The sequence below is a fragment of the Lycium barbarum genome, chromosome 8, assembly GCF_019175385.1.
Source record: "Lycium barbarum isolate Lr01 chromosome 8, ASM1917538v2, whole genome shotgun sequence".
NCBI classification, from domain to species: Eukaryota; Viridiplantae; Streptophyta; class Magnoliopsida; order Solanales; family Solanaceae; genus Lycium; species Lycium barbarum.
In genome coordinates this window covers 125620245-125626650 of record NC_083344.1, presented here as the reverse complement: position 1 = coordinate 125626650, position 6406 = coordinate 125620245, and the positions used below count along the sequence as shown (strand labels likewise).

Sequence of the window (6406 nt, the reverse complement as noted above, 5' to 3'; positions counted from 1 at the left end):
GTAGAGTCTTGGTTATGGGTGTGTTGCGCGCCACATTTATAAACAAGAAGCTGCGGACATTTTAGGAATAAATGACCTTCTTTCTTCATAAGAATCATGCGGTAGAGCTATGATATGAGAAATTCTTGTTCTTTAATCGTGTATTGTCTTTTTCAGAAATGCCTGTAAAGAGAAAGGCTACGGCAGCCCAAAAGGGCAAGACGGTGGCAGGAAAGCGGGCTGAAAGAGCACCGCCACCGTTAGTAGAGGAAAGTGAGTCCCAGGGTGCGGCTCAATCTCAGTCCTCCCGTTCAGTACCTATATTAGAGGAGCGTGAGGGAGCCTCAGCCCCAGCCCCAGCCCCAGCTGTTGCACCCTATTTTTACCAAAGGCTAAACAAAGCACAACTTATGGGACTCTAAAATAATTAATCATGTACAGAGTCGCCACCTAGCATTTAAGGTATACTAGGGTACCTATAAATTATTAATATATGCAGCTTAACATGGTCTACGAAAATAAGTGAGATTCTAGGTAAGGGTTCAAATTATTCCGAAGGGAAGGTGTTAGGCATCCTTCAGAATCCACAAATGTGGTTCCCGGCTGGACCAATTTAACTATACGAGGGATGTGTAAAAAGGCTTGATTATTATTTACAAAAATTAATAGAATTTAGACTAAAGAATAACTAATATGACTATTCACAAAAATAATCATGCAATACGTATTTTATACATATGTGATATAATAATTATTTAAAAAAAAAAAGTTATGTGCAACTTAGAAGCTTGGGTATGTGAAAAGGGTATAAGGAATGGACATGAAATTATTTTGCACTCAAGGTGAGTTAACTAATTTAACTAGCTAAGTATGTACGTCTAATCAATTAATTATGAGAGTACATTCTAAAGCCTAAATATTGAGGCAAATCACCCTATTTATTTACTTAAGTGTGCTAAGCTATTGAATTAAAACTCTAGCGAAACATGATAACTATAAGAATATTAGCTACGAAAATAATAACTGCCTAATATTGATTTGTCTAAAACACATAAAATTTAAATCACCTAAGCAGATCATAAATAAATACCATCAACCTGCACCCTAAAAAAGTAAAGTTTCACTATATTTTATGCTTGTATAATTTAATAATGTAAAAAATATATATATAAACAGAGAATTTAAGAAGCTATTTGAACTTCTTTTGAGTGTCATCTTCAAAAAGTAACTCCGGATACCTGCATGAGACTTAATAAAAATGTTAGTAAGAAAATAAATAACTATCGGATGAATTAAAGAAATAATGAATAAACTTAAAAAAAAAAAAAAAAAACCGTCTTTGTACATGGAAGGCCTTAGAAATCGACGGAAATTTCTTCATCGGCCATGCAATATGAAACAATGCAGCACAACAACACACAATATCAACAAGCAAGAAAACCTGCTTCCATGTGTATGAATTTTCACCAAAAAGGCAAGTTTCATCAATCACAACCTGAGCATGATTGGGCACAACTTGCAAAGGAATAACAATCATCAAAACCTTCTTTTCTTTATCTTGCAAGTAAGGCTTCAAAAATGACCAACCAGTTCCAATCAAAACTATCAAAGTGAACAAATTAATACCCTTCAAGAAGCTAAATATATAAAACAAAACATCCCAACCATGAGCAGTACTAGTCTTCTTAATATACGATTTATCTTCAGCCTCACACACCAAATTCAATACTTTCAAGATCACAACAGCAAGCATAAAGAAATGAATCCCATAAACAGATAACCTTTTCTTGTAAAGTGCAAAAACCCATAAAACCCCCATTAAAACATACACTACAAGAAACAAGTAATAAATCACTGGAAGAGCAGTCTTGCCTGCAGACAGAAAATAAAGATTCCCACTTTCGGGTTATAATTATACATAACCGAATGAACATTCATTGAAACTTCCAAATTAGTCATGCAATTAGCAAAAACAAGAGTGAATTGATTCGCTTCACCGACACTAAAAGAAGTATTGAATTGTTTCACAGATGGTTGTTCAAGGACGTGTTGCCAAGATTCACATATAACAAGGAAAAATCCAATTCAGATGGAATGGGTTCGGGTTCAGATTTCGAGTGGGATAAGGTGATGTCGGTTACAGTGAGGTTAAGACGACCGAAATGGGTGAACCCGAATTCATCAAAGGGGATTGTAGAACGTGAATCGGATTGGATCTCTGCTAATGCGGTGGTAATTAAGACAGTAAAAATTATAGAGAAAAGAGAACAATTGAACAGAGTAACCTTGTTTAGTACTACAAGAAAAATGTATTGCGGGTTTTGGGGTTTTTATGTATTGATAAGAAATGTGAGGTGAAGTGTAAGGTTTGCTTGTTGGTTAAGATGGTTGACTGAGAGGTGTGGCGGAGGTTCGGCGGAGCTCCGAGCTCCGGCGTAGAAGGTGGCAGCTGGAGAGTGGAAGGAGATGGGAAATGTTTTTATTAGGTTTAGAAATCTCAGTGTTTGTGTGTGTGTGTAAATATATGTAGAAGATGAATACCCCCTCCCTTTTCTTATAATGCAAAATGGCCCCTGTTTTGTCCAAAAAATAGAAGATTGCACCCTTTTGTCTACTCAATGCTTACCTTAATCCCTTTTTTAAAAAAATGATGAAACCTTGACTTGATCGGATTTTACTCTGCGTTTAAAAATTAATTACTCCGATTTTCTATGCATTGTCAGGCTGCACTAAAAATATAATTAATTAATACATGTATAAATAATAGCGTAAGTATAAAATATAAATATTAATGTGCAAGATATAAAAAATGTATTGCTATAAAATTAAGAAACAATTATTAATTACACGAAAATGGTAGTAATGCGCTATACATGTGAAAAATAATGATTCTTAAAAAATGACAATAAATTGATAAAATTTCCAAAATAAGGACAATCATCAATAAATTATATAAAAAATGTAAAAATGTATTTCGTGCTCTTTAACAAATCAGGGCCCCCCAAAACGTTAATTTTAAGCACGTCGAGCCAAAATTAGGTGTCAACAACTTGTCCCTCTTCGACCGGAGACGATGAAAGAGTTTTCGGACGAAGACGTTGACATGTAGCCTATTTTGGCTCGACAAAGAATTGTTAAAAGGATATGTACGGGGAAAGAGGACAGACGTTGGTAGAGCTTTGGCAATACTCTCAGTCTGTAGGTAGGGTTGCAATGAAAATAAAATGATAAAACGGGAAGAATTATTCAGGGCCGGAAAAATGTTCGCATACCCACGTCATCGCTTCCAAAATTGCCCCAATATCGAGCTACGAGATACTGGGAGGGTGCAAGATTGCATACTTGCTGGGGAAAGAATGATTCTCGTCCCGATGTGACCAAACTCTGCATAGAGGTTCCTCCATATCTCGCCAATCACGAGAATCAGGTCAATGTAGTTCGAAAGGTGATAACTAATGGATGTTGTGGAAAATTTTGATCGTCCAATCAAAATTTTGCCCCAGTGTTGTTAGAATGGTCCTAGCAAGTGTAGGATGAAGAACGGTCGTGTTATGTAACGCCCTTTTTTTTTTTTTTTTTTTTTTTAAAGCCGGCATGATGTAATGCGTTTGAAGGGTATCTGAAAGTGATAATGCAATGCATGTGCAGTGTTTGCGAGCATTCGCAAAGCAATGATGCAATGTATGTGCAGTGCATCTGAGAGCATACGCAGGGCATTTAAAACAAACAAATGCAGGTACGGTGCAATGCGTCTGCGAGCATACGCAGGGGCATTTGAAAACAATAAAACAATGCAGGTGCAGTACAATGCGGCTGCGAGCATATGCAGGGGCATTTGAAAACAATAAAAAAAATGCAAGTGCGGTGCAATGCGGCTGCGAGCATACGCAGGGGCATTAAGAAAAAAAATAATAAAACAAGGCAGATGCGGTGCGATGTCTTATGCAGAAATTTCAAAGGGCGGTGCGCGGCCCGTGCAACATATGAAAGGCGGTGCTCAGCCTTATGCAGAAATTACAAAAGGGCGGTGCGCAGCCCATGCAAAAATTACAAAAGGGCGGTGCACAGCCCATGCAACATATGAAAGGCGGTGCTCAGCCTTATGCAAAAATTACAAAGGGCGGTGCGCAGCCGATGCAACATATGAAAGGCGGTGCTCAGCCTTATGCAGAAATTACAAAGGGCGGTGCATGGCCCATGTAACATATGAAAGGCGGTGCTCAGCCTTATGCAGAAATTTAAATGGGCGGTGCGCAGCCCATGCAACATGAAAGGCGGTGCTCAGTCTTATGCAGAAATTACAAAGGGCAGTGCATGGCCCATGTAACATGTGAAAGCGATGCAAAGGGAGGTGCGCAGCCCATGCATCATATGAAAGGCGGTGCTCAGCCTTATGCAGAAATTACAAAGGGCGGTGCATGGCCCATGTAACATATGAAAGCGATGCAAAGGGCGTTGCGCAGCCCATGCATCATATGAAAGGCGGTGCTCAGCCTTATGCAGAAATTACAAAGGGAGGTGCATGGCCCATGTAACACATGAAAGGCGGTGAGCAACCTTATGCAAAAATTTAAATGGGCGGTGCGCAGCCCATGCAACATGAAAGGCGGTGCTCAGCCTTATGCAGAAATTACAAAGGGCGGTGCATGGCCCATGTAACATGTGAAAGCGATGCAAAGGGCGGTGCGCGGCCCATGCATCATATGAAAGGCGGTGCTCAGCCTTATGCAGAAATTACAAAGGGCGGTGCATGGCCCATGTAACATATGAAAGCGATGCAAAGAGCGTTGCGCAGCCCATGCATCATATGAAAGGCGGTGCTCAGCCTTATGCAGAAATTACAAAGGGCGGTGCATGGCCCATGTAACACATGAAAGGCGGTGAGCAACCTTATGCAGAAATTTAAATGGGCGGTGCGCAGCCCATGCAACATGAAAGGCGGTGCTCAGCCTTATGCAGAAATTACAAAGGGCGATGCATGGCCCATGTAACATATGAAAGGTGGTGCTCAGCCTTATGCAGAAATTTAAATGGGCGGTGCGCAGCCCATGCAACATGAAAGGCGGTGCTCAGCCTTATGCAGAAATTACAAAGGGCGGTGCATGGCCCATGTAACATATGAAAGGCGAACTAGCCTAAACTGTCCTATTAAAGGCGGACTAGCCTAAAATGTCCAATTAAAGGCGGACAAGCCTAAATGTCCAATTAAAGGCGGACAAGCCTAAATGTCCAATTAAAGGCGGACTAGCCTAAAATGTCCAATTAAAGGCGGACAAGCCTAAAATGCGGTACTTTTGCGAACAATGATGTTGCCTCTGCATGGCATTTGAGAGTGATAATGTAACGCAGGTGTGGAAGATAACGCCTTTGCTTCGGCGCGAATGCAGTGCAGAAGGTAAGGTCCTTGGGCCATGAAATTGTGCCTTTAGGCGATGAAAATGATGCCTTTAGACTATGACGCCCTCGGTGTCCTGTTGTGGGGCTGGACGAGCCAATGCAGTGTCCTATTGTGGGGCTGGCTGAGCCCGTGCCTTTTCTCTCAAAATGTGCCATTGGTGGAATTTTTGAGGGCCCCCTCAAAAATTCTGTCCCAGTTTAGAAAACAAACAAAATTTGCATACTTCCCGCGAATGCGATGTGCACTTGCGGGGGTTTTTTTTTTTCTTAAGCTACTAAAAAATGTTCTCCCAATTTCATGCTTCAGCGGAGAAATACGAGGATCTTTCATGGTAAGACCAGATGTCGATACCTCGTAGAGTTAGTAACAACACAATAACCTTGAACTATATTTACTGTGCAATAATAAAAAACAAAATAAAAAAAAAATTGCAAAATCATGTGAGAAAAATCTAGCAAAAATGATTTTTTTTTTAATAACAATGATTGATATAACATGCCTCAACTTCAATTGGTACGAACAATTAGATTGTGCATAAGAATTCACCATTATTTATCGTCCAACAAACTAAGATCGACTCATTGGTAATTCCTACAACTTCAAGTGGTACCTCAGACATACCTAAGGATCGACAAGATTGGTTCATTTTGTTTCAAACAAAGACTTCGAACTATACCTATCTTCATGTTTCAAGTGCCCTCACCAGAAAGAAAGTCTCTTTTCACACATATTCAGTATTTTTGAACTTTGGGACATCTAGAGAAGTACACTCAAACTCAGAAAGATGTTCAATGCTTGCAATTGTAATACCATAAGCTTGACCGTCATGTAAGTATCCACTAATGAGAGAAACCTTAGCATAGGATCACGTAGGGCTTGTTAAGGGGTTATAATGTAGGCTTGGGAAAAGGGTAGGATATTATTTGGGTAGGGAGTGACTAATCCTTACCTAAGCGTTGCACTATGTATGTGCTTGGTATTTGTGTGCTCTGACGCTGATCTACTTTGTTTTATTGTCCCTTTATTTTG

The 6406-nt window shown here is 39.8% G+C and overlaps 1 pseudogene; it reads right to left on the bottom strand.

The window, feature by feature from the left end:
• Positions 1-421: 421 nt before the first annotated feature.
• On the bottom strand, positions 422-3260 carry LOC132608300 (protein CANDIDATE G-PROTEIN COUPLED RECEPTOR 7-like; annotated as a pseudogene).
• Between the last annotated feature and the right edge of the window lie 3146 nt (positions 3261-6406).